This window comes from Meles meles, chromosome 6 (assembly GCF_922984935.1).
Source record: "Meles meles chromosome 6, mMelMel3.1 paternal haplotype, whole genome shotgun sequence".
In the NCBI taxonomy this organism is placed as follows: domain Eukaryota; kingdom Metazoa; phylum Chordata; class Mammalia; order Carnivora; family Mustelidae; genus Meles; species Meles meles.
The window spans coordinates 123,943,697-123,958,307 of NC_060071.1; the positions used below are offsets into that span (position 1 = coordinate 123,943,697).

General features: G+C 36.7%; 1 protein-coding gene across 5 annotated transcripts in view; it reads left to right on the forward strand.

Annotated features, from left to right (window-relative positions):
• EML5 (EMAP like 5) overlaps nt 1–14,611 on the forward strand; it is a 183,202-nt gene that overhangs the window by 50,037 nt on the left and 118,554 nt on the right. The window lies entirely within an intron of this gene.

Below are 14,611 nucleotides of genomic sequence, written 5' to 3' on the forward strand. Positions count from 1 at the left end.
AGTTGGAGTTAGTTAGCTACATAGCAAAATGTACCCTGCTATTTCTGCCTCTTTAGTAACCGTATAATATTCCACTGTATGGAATGGCTCATGGAATATATTATGGAATTTTATATGACTCAGTCAGTTAAGTGTCTACCTTTAGCACAGGTCATGATCCCGGGGTCCTGGGATCATGCCCCATGTCGGACTTCCTGCTCAGTGGGGAGTCTGCTTCTCCATCTGCCCTGCCACCACACTTGAACACTCTCTCTCTCTCAAATAAAAATCTTTTTAAAAATTCCATTGCATGGATATACTGTAATTTATTCAACTGAATCATTTTTTAAAAATTATAGTTGACATACAGTATTAAATTAGTTTCAGATGTGCAACATAGTGATTCAACAATTAATATACTTTACAAGATGTTCTCCACATTGGCTATAGTTATCCTCTGTCACCACACAGAGTTATTACAATTTTGACTCTATTCTTCACAAACTGGTGCAGCTACTCTGGAAAACAGTATATAGGTGCCTCAAAAAGTTAAAAGTATGAACTTCCCTGTGACCCAGCATTTGCATTACTAGGTATTTATCCAAAGGATACAAAAATATTGATTTGAAAGGGTATAGGCACTCAGTGTTTACAGCAGCACTATCAAAAACAGCCAAATTATGTAAAGAGCCCACATTTCCATTGACTGATGAATGGATAAAAAAGATGTGTGTGTGTGTGTGTGTGTATATATAACACACACACACATCTTTTTTATCCATTCATCAGTCAATGGAAATGTGGGCTCTTTACATAATTTGGCTGTTTGTGTATATATATATCACACACACACACACACACACACACACACAAATACACACAGAGGACTATTACTCAGCCATCAAAAAGAATGAACTCTTTCCATTTGCATGGAACTCTTTCCATTGCAACAATGTGGATAGAACAAAAATATATTAAGCGAAATAAGTCAGAGAAAGACAAATACCATATGATTTTACTCAAGTGGACTTTAAGAAAAAAAATAGATGAATATAAAGGAAAAGAAGTAAAAATAAGATAAAAACAGAGAAGGGGGGGCACCTGGGTGGCTCAGTGGGTTAAAGCCTCTGCCTTTGGCTCAGGTCATGATCCCAGGGTCCTGGGATCGAGCCCTGCATCAGGCTCTCTGCTCGGCGGGGAGCCTGCTTCCCTTCCTCTCTCTCTGCCTGCCTCTCTGCCTACTTGTGATCTCTGTCTGTCAAATAAGTAAATAAAATCTAAAAAAAAAACCACAAAAAACAAAACACAGAGAAGGAAGGAAACCATAAGAGACTCTTAACTATAGAGAACAAACTGAGGGTTGCTGAAGGGGAGGTAGGTCAGTGGATGGGTTAAATGGGTGATGGGCATTAAAGGAGGACACTTGTGATGAGCACTGGGTGTTATATGTAAGTGATGAATCACTGAGTTCTGCTGAAACCAATACTACACTATCTGTTAACTAACTTGAATTTAAATAAAATCTTGGAAGTAAAAAAAGAAAAAGGTCAGCCAAGAAAATCAAAGAGGAAATTTAAAAATTCGAGGAGACAAATGAAAATTTAAACACAATGATCCAAAGCCTTTGAGCTGCAGCAAAAACAGTTTTAAGAGGGACGTTTATAACAATATAGGCCTACCTCAAGAAGCAAGAAAAGACTCAATCAATTTACCCATACTCCTAAAGGAGTTAGAGAAAAACACAACCCAAATCCAGCAAAAATAAGGAAATGACAAAGATTAGAGCAGAAATAAATGATACAGAAACTAAAGAAACAATAGAATGGATCATTGAAACCAAGAGCTGGTTCTTTGAAAAAATTAACAAAATTGAGGGGCACCTGGGTGGCTCAGAGGGTTAAAGCCTCTGCCTTCAGCTCCGGTCATGATCCCAGGGTTCTGGGATCGAGCCCCACATCAGGCTCTCTGCTCAGCAGGGAGCCTGCTTCCCCCCCACCCCCGCCTGCCTCACTGCCTACTTGTGATCTCTGTCAAATAAATAAATAAAATCTTTAAAAAAAATTAACAAAATTGATAAACCTCCAGCAAGACTCATCCAAAAAAAAAAAAAAAAAAAGACTCAAAATCAGAAATGAAAGAGGAGAGGTGAAAACAGACACCACAGAAATGCACAAGATTATAAGAGAATAGTATGAAAAATAATATGCCAACAAACTGGACAATATAGAAGAAATGGATAAATTCCTGGAAACATGAAACTTACCAAAACTGAAACAGAAGAAATAGAAAATTTGAACAGACTGATCACCAGCAGTGAAATTGAATCAGTAATCAAAAAACACCCAACAAACAAAAGTCCAGAGGCTTCACAGGTGAATTCATCAAACACTTAAAGAAGAGTTAATGCCTATTCTCAAACTTTTCCAAAAAAGTATTAGAGGAAAGAAAACTTCCAAATTCATTCAGTGAGGCCAGCACTACCCTTGTACCAAAACCATGTAAAGAGTCCACAAACAGGCCAGTATCTCTGATGAACACAGGTGTGATAATTCTGAATAAAATTTAGCATTCCAAATACAATAATACATTTTAAAAAAATCATTCACCATAGTCAGGTGGGATTTATTCCTGGGTTGCAAGGGTGAATCAGTATTTGCAAATCAATTTGATAAATCACATCAATAACAGGGTAAATAACAGAAGATCTGCATCTATTTTAATAGATACAGAAAAAGTGGAACATGATGGAAACTCTCAGAGTGGGCTTAGAGGGAACATACTTCAACATAACAAAGACTGTATATGAAAAACCCACAGCTAACATCATACTCAATGGGGAAAAACAGAGATTTTCCCCTAAGGTCAGGAACAAGATAAGGATGCTCACACTCACCACTTTTATTCAACATAGAACTGGAAGTCCTAGACAGAAATCACACCAGAGAAAGGAATAAAAGGGATCCATATTGGTAAGGAAGAAGTAAAACTTTCACTCTTCGCAGATGATGTGGTATATATAAAAAATTGTAAATACTCTACAAGAAAACTGCTAGTGAACTGATTAGTGAATACAGGAAGTTTACAAAATCAGCATACAGAAATCTTTTGCACTAATATTACAGCAACAGAAACAGAAATTAAGAAAACGACCCCATTTACAATTGTACCAAAAACAATAAAAGGAATAATCTTAACCGGAGAGGTGAGAGACTGCTACTCTGAAAACTATGAAACTTGGATAAAAGAAATTGAAGGTGACCCAAAGAAATGGAAATCATCCCATGCTTGTTGATTAGAAGAACAAACATTGTTAAAATATTTATACTACCCAAACTAATCTACAGATTTAATGCAACCCCTATATAGATAACAACAGCGTTTTCACAGAATTAGCATAAATAATCCTAAAATTTTTATGGAACCACAAAAGAACCCAAATACCCAAAGCAATCTTGAAAAAGAAAAAACTGGAGCTATCACAATTCTGGACTTCAAATTATATTGTAAATATATAGGAATCAGTACAGTATGTTCCTGGCACAAAAATAGACACATACATCAATGGAACAGAATAGAAAGCCCAGAAATAAACCCTCGGTTATATGATCAATTTATCTTCAATCAAGGAGGCAAGAATATACTATGGGAAAAAAGTCTCTTCAACAAATGGTGATGGGAAAACTGGACAGTGAAAAATAATGAAACTGCTTTCGTATACCACACACAGAAACAAACTCAAAATAGGTTAAAGACCTAAATGTAAGACCTGAAACTATAAAAATCCTAGAAGAGGACTGGCCACAACATCTTTCTAGATACGTCTCCTGAGGCAAGGGAAACAAAAGCAAAAATAAGCTATTGTGACTATATCAAAATAGCGAGCTTCTGCACAGCAAAGGGAACAACCAAAAAAACTAAAAGACAACCTACTGAATGGGAGAAGATATCTGCAAATGACATGGGGGCTAGTATCTAATATATATAAAGAAATCCTACAACTCATCAAGGAAAAAAATAATGCAGTTAAAAAATAAGCAAGAGATGTGAACAGACATTTCTCCAAAGAAGACATCTAGGTGGCCAACAGACACATGAAAAAGATGCTCAACATCACGCATCATCAGGGCAATGCAAATGAAAACCACAATGAGATACCATCTCACAGCTGTCAGAGTGACTAAAATAAAAGAAATATGTGTTGACAAGGATGTGGGGAAATAGGAACCCTTGTGCACTGGGAATGCAAACTGCTGCCACTACTGTGGAGAACAATGTGGAGGTTCCTGAAAAAAAATAAATTACTCTATCTGGTAATTGCACTCCTGGGTATTTGCCCAAAGAATTAAAAAAGCACTGATTTATGGGGATATGTGCACTCCTTTGTTGTTATTGTCACATTATTTACAGTGGCCAAGTTATGGAAGCAACCTAAGTGTGTACATCAGTAGATGAATGGATAAGAAGTGGTATGTACATACAATAGAATATTATTCAGCCATAAAAAATGAGGCAGTACCATTTGCAACAACATGGATGGGTCTATAGACTATAATGCTAAACAAAATAAGCCAATCAGAGAAAGACGGATACCATGTGCTTTCACTTGTATGTGGAATTTAAGAAAAAAGAAATTAACAAAGTGAGGGGAAAAAAAAGACAAACCAAAAATAGACTCTTAACTATAGAGAATATATGGTTACCAGAGGGGAGGTGGATGCAGGGAATGGGTGAAATAGGGGAATGGTATTAAGAGTACAGTTACCTTGGATGAGCACTGAGTAATATATGGAATTGTTGAATCACTGTATGGTGCATCTGAAGCGAATACAACACTGTGTGTTAACTACACCGAAATGAAAATAAAAATTATACTAAAAATTAAAACATAATTATTCATAGGTATGTACTTATTGCCATTTTGTTAATTGTTTTCTGGTTGTTTTTAGTTCTCTCTTTTTCTCTTGCTCTCTTCGCATGTGGTTTGATAACTTTCTTTAGTGTTATGCTTAGATTCCTTTTTTTGTTATCTTTTGTGTATCTACTATAGGTTTTGGTTTGTGGTTACCATGAGGTTTGAATATAGTGTCTTAATATATAGCACTGTATATTAAGTTGGGGGCCACTTAAGTTTGAACCTATTCTAAAAGCCCTACAGGTGTGCTTGGGTGGCTCAGTTGATTAACGTCAGACTCAGTGTCAGCTCAGGTCTTGATCTTAGGGTTGCGAGGTCAAGCCCCAAGTTGGGCTCTAGGCTGGGTGTGGAGCCTACTTAAGAAATAAATAAATAAAAGCACTTCATATTTATTTCCCCTTCTGTATTTTGTGTATGAGGTCGTATTTTACATCTTTCTATTCTATGTGTCCCTTACCTAATTTTTGTAGATATAATTGATTTTACTACTTCTATCTTTTAACCCTATTATTAGCTTTATAAATGATTGGTATCCTACCTTTATTTTGTGTTTGCTTTTACCAGTGAAAATTTTTTGTTTCATAGTATTTGTCCAGTCATGGTCTTTTCTGCTTAACAAAGTCCCTTAACCTTTCTTGTAAGGCTGGCTTAGTGGTAATGAACTCCTTTAAATTTGTTTGTCTGGGTAACTCTTTCTCTCTTCAGTACCGAATAATAATCTTGCCTGGTAGATTATTCTTGGCTTTAGGTTTCTTCCTTTCAGCACTTTGAATATATCATGCCATTCTCTTCTGGCCTGCAAAGTTTCTGCTGAAAAGTCAACTAATTTCCTTATGGGATTTCTCCTGTATTTAACTAGTTGGTTTTCTTTTACTGCTTTTAAGATTCCCTCTTGTTTTAAATTTTACCATTTTAATTATTGTGTGTCTTGGTGTAAACTTCTTGGGTTCAACTTGTCGGGGACTCTCTCTGCTTCCTTGACCTGGATGTCTGTTTTTTAACTTGGGTTAAAGGAGTTTTCAACTATTATTTCTTCTGCCCTTTACTCTCTTTCTTCTCCTTTTGGGACCCCTGTAATGCAGATATTAGTATGCTTGATGTTGCAGGGGTCCTTAACCTGTCTTCATTTTTTTAAAACTCTTTTTTTCTTTTTTGCTTTTCTGCTTGGGTGGTTTCCATGACCCAGATTACTGATCTTCCAGATTATTGATCTTTCTTCTGCATCCTCTGATCTGCTCTTGCTTTCCTTTGGGTTTGGGTTTTGTTTGTTTGTTTTGTTTTGTTTTTTGTTTTTTCAGTTACTGCATTCTTCAGTTCTGGTTGTTTTTTCTTTATATTTTCTCCTTGTTGACGTTCTCAATAAGTTCCTCCAGTCTGGTGCTCATCTTTACGGCCATTAGTTTGAACACTCTGTCAGGAAGATTGTTTTCTTCCATTTTGTTCTTTTTCTGAGGTTTTGTCTTGTTCTTTCATTTGGCACATAATCCTATCCCTTTGTCTCACTTTATCTAACTCCCTGTGTTTATATATTAGGTAATTCATCTACATTTCCTGGTCTACACGGTGGCCTTAAGTACAAGGTGTCCTGCAGAGCCCAGTAGTGTAATCTTCCCTGGTTACCAGAACCAGATGCCCCAGGTGTATCCCCTGTGTGGGCTGTGTGCAACCTCTTGTGATTGGGCCACAACTGATGTGGGAATGCTGGTGGGTGGGGCTGGCCCCCTTTTCTGGTGCAAGAATCATTTTGGAGGGGCACTTGTCTGGCCTAGGCTGCCAGGTGTGGCAGGGTGGTTGTCACTTTGGGGGAGACATCAGCCCTGACTGAGGCTGTTCACCAGGTGTGGTGGAGTGGGAGTCACTTTGGAGAGGCATTTTCCAGGGCAGGTAGGTTGGGTGAGGTGGGTCCATAGGGCAAGCCCACTTCAGGACAAGTAGTACTAGCAAGATAAATATAGAATGTCAGCTAGGCTTAAGTAGGGCAAAAGAATGGTACCTGCTAGTACTTCCATTACCAGAGAAAACTCCTACAGATTCCTGCCCTTCCAACATGCACTCTAGTATATGTGCTGCCGAAGCTAGCACCCAACATGCACTCTAAAGTTAATCTCTTTCGGAGAGACTTTTCAAACTACTGCTGCTTCACTGGGTCTCTGACCAAGTGATAAAGTGTGCTGGTCCCTTTAAGAGCTGTCTTGAGTCCCGCTAACCCTCTGGCTCTTCTGGAGTTAAGTCTTGCTGATTTTCAAAGCTGTTGGAGTTAAGCCAGACATTACAGGAGCTCATCTTTCCAGTGTAGGTACCTAGGGCCTAGGGTACCTGATGTGGGGTTTGATCCCCTTGCTCCTCAGGGTGGACCTCCGTATGTGCAATATTCCTCCTGCTTGTGGGTCCTTATGCTGGGGCTGTGGTATCTGACCACGTCTCTTGTCCTCCAACCCTTCTCATTTTGGCTGCTTCTTTGTGTTGCTGGCTGTAGTTGATCTGTTCTGCTCATTTTAAGGTTGTTTTCAGAGTGACTTGCGTTATATGTAGCTCTTGCTTCCAGGTATACATGGCAGGAAGTGACCTCAGAATTCTCCTATTCTACTATCTTCCTAGTCCATTATTGATGAGACTTTAGGTTTTTCCAGTTTTATGCTGTTAAATACAATGCTTACAATGAATATTCTTTTATCTCTGCTATTGTATACATGTGTAAATGTGCATATCTCTTTGGTAACTTCTGAGTATTCAAATGATATATGCATTTTAAATTTTGATAGATAATGCCTTATAGAAAGGTAGTAACAATTTATATACCTGTCAGCAATGCATAACAGTGCCTATTTTCCCATACCCTTGGCAGCCCTGATTATTACCCCAAAAGGTGAGAAGTGATTTCCTGGGGTACCTGGGTGGCTCAGCCATTACGTGTCTGCCTGTGGCTCAGGTCATGATCAAACCCTGCATCGGGCTCCCTTCTTGGTGGGAAGCCTGCTTCTCCCACTCCCCCTGCTTGTGTTCTCTCTCTTGCTGTGTCTCTGTCAAATGAATAAATAAAATCTTAAAAAAAAAAATCCATTTAAAAGTGATATAAAAATATAGTGGGCACGAAATACATTAAGTAAATGGTAGCGCTCACAATAGTATAGTTCTGCTTTGTCCAGCACAATAGCCACTGGCCACATGAGCACCTGAAATGTGGCTAATCTGAAATGAGGTGTGCAGTAAGTGAAGAACCGGCGTGGAAAAAAAAAATGTAAACTATCTCCTTGATAATTTTTATTTATTTATTTCTATTGATATAATTTTAGATTGATGTAGTAATTGATAACATTTTGGACATATTCAAATTAATTTCACTTTTTCCTTGGTACTTACCAAATTTTTATTTTTTACTTTTATTTTTTAGTAACAACTAAATATGTTTAAAGTGTACAGCATAATGTGTTCTATACCATAATGTTCTGACGTACATATACAGAGCAAAATGATTACTACAAACTCATTCACATACCAGTCTCTCTCTGTCAAACAAATAAAATCTATTAAAAAGTGATTCCCTGTTATATTGTGAAAATGTGCTTTTCTCTCCTGTTGAGGTGTGTTGAGTATGTTTACATATGGTTTGAGGACATTTGTAATTCCTTTTCTCTGATCTGTCTGGTGAAGCTCTTTCGCTGTTTTCTGTTAGTTCATTGTTCTTTCTCTAATTACTTCAAAATATGACCTAATATTTGTCTACATTTTATAGAAATTAGCACATTGTCTATGATAGTGGTTCTCAGTGTGGTTCCTGGACCAGCAGCATCAATATTCCTTGTAAAAAATGCAAATTCTCATGTGTTAACCAGGACCGAGTATCAGAAATTCATCAATTCGTGGTTTGATAAGTCTTCCAAGTGGAGGTGATGTACACTAAATTTTAAGAACTGCTGGTCAGTTATATGTGTTTAGATATTTTATACACTTTGTCATTTTTTTCACCATTTCATCTATAAATGTTTTGTGTAAAAGGTAACTTTAAATATCACCACAGTACTGTTTTCACACAGCATTCCTTTGGTTTCTTTGAGTAACGCTCCAAAGAATGTGCATATACAGCAGTTGTTGATGTGTCCTTTAAATCTTGTATTCTGTAGCTTCCTTCCTCCTTACCCCCTTTTTTTTCTTATAATTTTGTTGTTGAAGAAACTAAGTATTCATCCTCCAGAGTTCCCCACATTCTGGATTTGGCTAGTTGCACCTCCATGTGTTTTAATACATTCTCTCTTCCCTGCATTATATGAACTGATAAGTAGATCTAGAGATTTGATGAGATGCAGTTATGGATTTTCACCAAGAATATTTCCTGATGGTAATGTGTATCTCTGTTTGATGATACCTAGCATGTAATCTCTTTTTTAAATCATATTAGCAGCTATTGATGGTTATTATCTAGATGAGTGTTTTTTAACCTTTTTTATAATTATTGATTTCCTAATGAGAATTTTTAGATAATTTTTTCCCAAATTACATCCCCTTCACATGAAATTTCAAGTAAATGGTATAGCTCACCACAAAAATGTACATATCTGTTTTTGTACTATGGCCCAAGAGAGAGTTACAAACCATTATAATATTTAAAATTCATTCCTGAGAACTAATTTTCATTCCTGAGAACTAATTTTTAGCTTTGGGGCAGTATTGCTCCTGACCTAGATCTTTCATTAAGAGTTTCATATAGTGGTATTTTAACTTCACTCATATTCATTTGTTAGCTGTCATATTCCTATAAAAAGAATTTATCTTCATCAACCATTTGCTTATCCTGGGTGAAGTTTGTACAGGAAAACAGGAAAGTGTTTCTTTGCCATTTACTAGTTTAAAACATAGTTGGCTCCCTGGAATGCTTTGTATGATCTATTCACATTTCTTGCCATTTTTTGTAGGGTTATAGATTATTTTCTCCTTTATTTTTAGCAGGTTTTTTATGTTATGGATATTAACTCTTTCTGATGTAAGTTGCAAATAATTTTCACCAATTTCTTTCTTTTTCTTTCATTGCTTTTTGCCACACAGAACTTTTTTGCTGTTATTTTGTTTTATGAACTTAATATTTTCTTTTATGACTTCTGAGCTTCTATCAAAAATTTTCTTCAAAGTTAAAAAAAAAAGTTTTTAATATATGCTTCTGTATCCTAATGGCTTTATTATTTTTTTTTAAATTCACTTCAAGAAATGAGGTGGGATACAACCTAATTCTTTTCAGATAACACTGATTTTTAAAATGATATGTTAATCAGTCATGCTGTGTTCTGTTCTGTCATTGTGCTACTACTCAGTTTTATGGGGATGGGAGATGCCATAGTTCTGTGTCCACCTGGAAATTTAGTGTGGGGCCACACTTAACCCATGTGCTTTGCTAGGAACTATCTTATAGTTCATTTTAGGAGAACTGCTATTACCAGTTGCTGCATGGCTGTTGGAAAAAAGGCAACTGAACTTTTTTTTTTTAATGTATTTATTTATTTTTTCAGCGTAACAGTATTCATTGTTTTTGCACAACACCCAGTGCTCCATGCAAAACGTGCCCTCCCTATTACCCACCACCTGGTTCCCCCAACCTCCCATCCCCGCCCCTTCAAAACCCCCAGGTTGTTTCTCAGAGTCCATAGTCTCTCATGGTTCGCCTCCCCTTCCAATTTCCCCCAACTTCCAAGGCAACTGATCTTTTAAAAAGTAATTCATCAGACTTCTGTTTCTGCTTTTGGTGGGCAAGTAATTTGGAAGGAACTCACATTAAAAACAACTAAAAATGCTGGTTAAAATGTAAAATCTTCAAAGAACAGTCAAGATATTAAAGATCTACTAGCCAAATTGTGAAAGAAAATGGGAATTTAGGAGCACCAGTGGGCCAATGCCACTTTGCCCTGGGGGCATTTTTTCTTCCTTTGAGTAAACTTGGGCTTTGTTGGTGGCTTTCTCCTAGGGCAAAGGGGCAGATGTCAAGATCCAGAGCCCATCCACGGAGAGTAGGTCAGCACACTCTACTAGAACATTGGGCTCTGAAAAAAAATAATCCCCTGCAAATTCGTGTGGGAATAGAAATCTTATTTCAAGTTTTAGTAGCACAGGAAGAGTAGTGTAAAACTGCTTGATTATGTTATTTAAACAGCATTAGTTCTGGGGCACCTGGGTCTGCCTTGGGCCCGGGTCATGATCCCAGGATTTTGGGATCAAGTCCTGCCTCAGGCTGCTTCTCCCTCTCCCTCTGCATGCTGCTCTCCCTGCTTGTGCACTCGCTCACTCGCTCTCACTCTCTGTCAGATGGATAAATTAAAAAAAAAAAAAAAGAAAAGCATTAGTTCTTGTCCAGATAACTTTACCTCAGTGTAAGTTTTACATGTAAGTGCTACTTTTGCCTTATAGTTTTAGATTGAATTCATTAAGACACAATATCAAACATGCATGAAAGCTAAGTTCCAAAGCTACTAGTTGTTAAAGGCAGTTATGGTTCAGAAGAATTTCATTCTTGACTTTGAGATCAGCAAAGCACAATAAAATTTTACCACTTTTAAGCCATTAACTGCTGTGTGGTACAGCAAGTCAGGTTTTTGAACTTCTATTCCTGACAAAACTTCAGAACTAACAATGGTTATATCCCCCAAATCAAATGAAGTTCATCATTAGCATTATTGGTTCATAAACATTCAGTTTTGTGTTTTGTTTTATTTTTCTTCAAAATACTTGCTGAAGAATAATACAATGAATAACAGGCTTTTTAAACACCTTACATTTTTATGGTTTTTGTAAATTTGCCTAGGCCATTTTTTTTCTATCCATGTTTTTAACACCATCTAATTCCACCCTACACTGTATTGGTTTAGTTCTTTCTCAATTTTGTCTTTGGAAATGCTCTAGGCTATAGTTATTCCACACCACCTATTCATAGAAGCTAATTCTTCATCACTTCAAACTTGGCATGGACTCCTTGAATAAACAACTGAGTAGTACTGGTAACATCTGTTGACTCATTACAATCCAAGGAGCCCACTCAACATTATTTATCTTGCTTAATTAACTGTTGGTGGTTTTCCCCAAACCCTCAACTTTTTGAGAAACTGTTCTCACTTTAAAGGTTAATAATCTTAAATTTCTTTTCTCTGGACACATTTTTTAGCCACTGCAATTTAAAATGATATAGTTAATCCATTACCAATAAGTAGCTTTCCTTGTTTAGCTAACATGCCACTTAGAAACTTAACTTTTTTTTTTTTTTTTAATTTGACAGACAGAGATCACAAGTAGGCAGAGAGGCAGGCAGAGAGGAAGGGGAGCAGGCTCCCCGCTGAGCAGAGAGCCCGATGCGGGCCTAGATCCCAGGACCCTGGGATCATAAGCTGAAGGCAGAGGCTTTAACCCACTGAGCCACCCAGGCGCCCTAGAAACTTAACTTTTGTTGACATCTCATTTTAATTTTTAAATTCTAACTTTTCTGATCATTGCCTTCCTGTAAGAGATATTGCAAGGAGTGCTTAGTCTAGTAATGTTCATCTATATCTGTATTTTTTCGGGCAACTATACTGTCATTGCATAAGGAATACAGTGCTTACTCTCTCATTCAAGAACTATCATTTATACTCCACTATGCCTTAAAAATGCAAAATTTGAGGTTTACTTTTCTCTCTTTCTTTTCGTTTTGACACAATGTGTATGTGGTTAGCACACCTAGAACTTGAAATTCTATCAGTTGTGCCCCTGCAATTTGTAGTGCGTGAAAGAAGCAGTGCAAAGTGATATGACTGTTGCATACTGTTTGCCATACCTTTTCAACAGCTGTACTTTGCCTCTGTAGTATGAAAGCAGCCATAGATAATGTGTAAACAAAAAGTGTGGCTGTGTTTCCATGAAACCTGATTTACGGACACTGAAATTTGAATTTCCTATGAGTCTCTCATGTCTCAAAATGTTATTATTTTTTTTCAACCATTTAAAAATGTAAAAACCATTCTCAGCTTTCCAAACTGTACAAAAACAAGCAGTGGTTCCAGTTTGGCCACAGGCTATGGTTTGCTGACCCCTGCGGTAGAGCATTAAAGTCTTTGGTAAATATATTTATTGTTGAAATACAGAAAGTTTTCCTTCGGAATCAGGAAAAAGACAGTGATATCCATTTCCCCCATTGTATTTGTCACCCTTATATTTACCTTTGTCAGTACAGTAAGGCTAAATATATATTTATAATACATTTATATATAGATACTTGGATTGGAAAGGAAGAACCAATTCATTTGCTGATGTAATTATATATGTAGAAAATCTAAAGAAAAATACAGAGAAATTATTGGAATTTTTAAAAAAGATAATTTAACAAATTTCCTAGCTGTAAACACAATATACAAAACCATTTTTCCAAGGAAAAATCAACAAATAGAATTTTTTAAAAAAGATGCTGTAGCAGTGTCTACAATAGCCAAACTATGAAAAGAACCTAGATGTCCATCAACAGATGAATGGATAAAGATATGTGTGTATACACACACGCACACACGCACACACACATACACGAATACTATGCAGCCATCAAAAATGAAATCTTGCCATTTGCAACCACATGGATGGAATTAGAGGGTATTATGCTGAACGAAATAAGTCAATCAGAGAAAGACAATTATATGGTCTCTCTGATAGGAATTTGGGAGGCAGGGCAGGGCGTTGTGGGGGGTAGCGAAGGAAAAAATGTAACAAGATGGGATCAGGAGGGAGACAAACCATAAGAGATTGTTAATCTCACAAAACAAACTGAGGGCTGCTGGGGGGGTGGGGAGTAGGGATAGGGTGGCTGGGTGATGGACATTGGGGAGGGTATGTGCTATGGTTAGTGCTGTGAAATGTGTAAGCCTGATGATTCACAGACCTGTACCCCTGGGGTAAATAATACATTATAATGTTCATAAAAATAATTTTTTAAAAAAGAGACTGCTATAAAAACATTTGAAAATCTAGTTTTGTCAATCTTTTCTTAACCTCTTGGCGTAGATATCTATTCATTAAGATGAAGCATTTGTTTTTATATTATCTGTATTTAAATTTCCTCCTAAGTACTATTTCAGCTGAATTCCACAAGTTTTGATATGACATTTTTTATTAACACTTCAAAATACTAATTTTCATTAATTTTTTTCTTTGTCCTTTGGGTTATTTAAAGTATAATTCTTAATTTTCAATCAGCATTTTCTACTTTCTGTTACAGATTTCTAACATTAGAGTGTGGAACAAACAATGTGCATAGTCTTAAGTGTTACTTTTAAATTAAAAGACTATATATATATAGTATATACCATATACCACTATATATATACACACTATATATAGTATATATGTATATCCCCTTTGATCAGGGTAGAAATCATCCGCCTAAAATAAATGATTGGAAAAAAATGAGGTCATTACACTGTTTTAAAAATAAAAGATTCTAGGGGCAACTGGGTGGCTCAATCAGTCAGGTGTCCGACTCTTAGTTTTGGCTCAGATCATGATCTCATGGTCTCATGGGTTGTGGAATCAAGCCCCATCTTGGGCTTCCCACTCAGCTGGGAGTCTGCTTGGAAGTCTATCCCTCTGTTCCTCTTCCAACTCACACTCTTTTTCTCTCTCTCGAATAAATAAATCTTAAAAAAATCGATTTTATAAACTCTTGTCTTTCAAAGTATGAATAGTAATCCTTTTCTCATAGATCAGAATTCCTTGCCAGAAAGT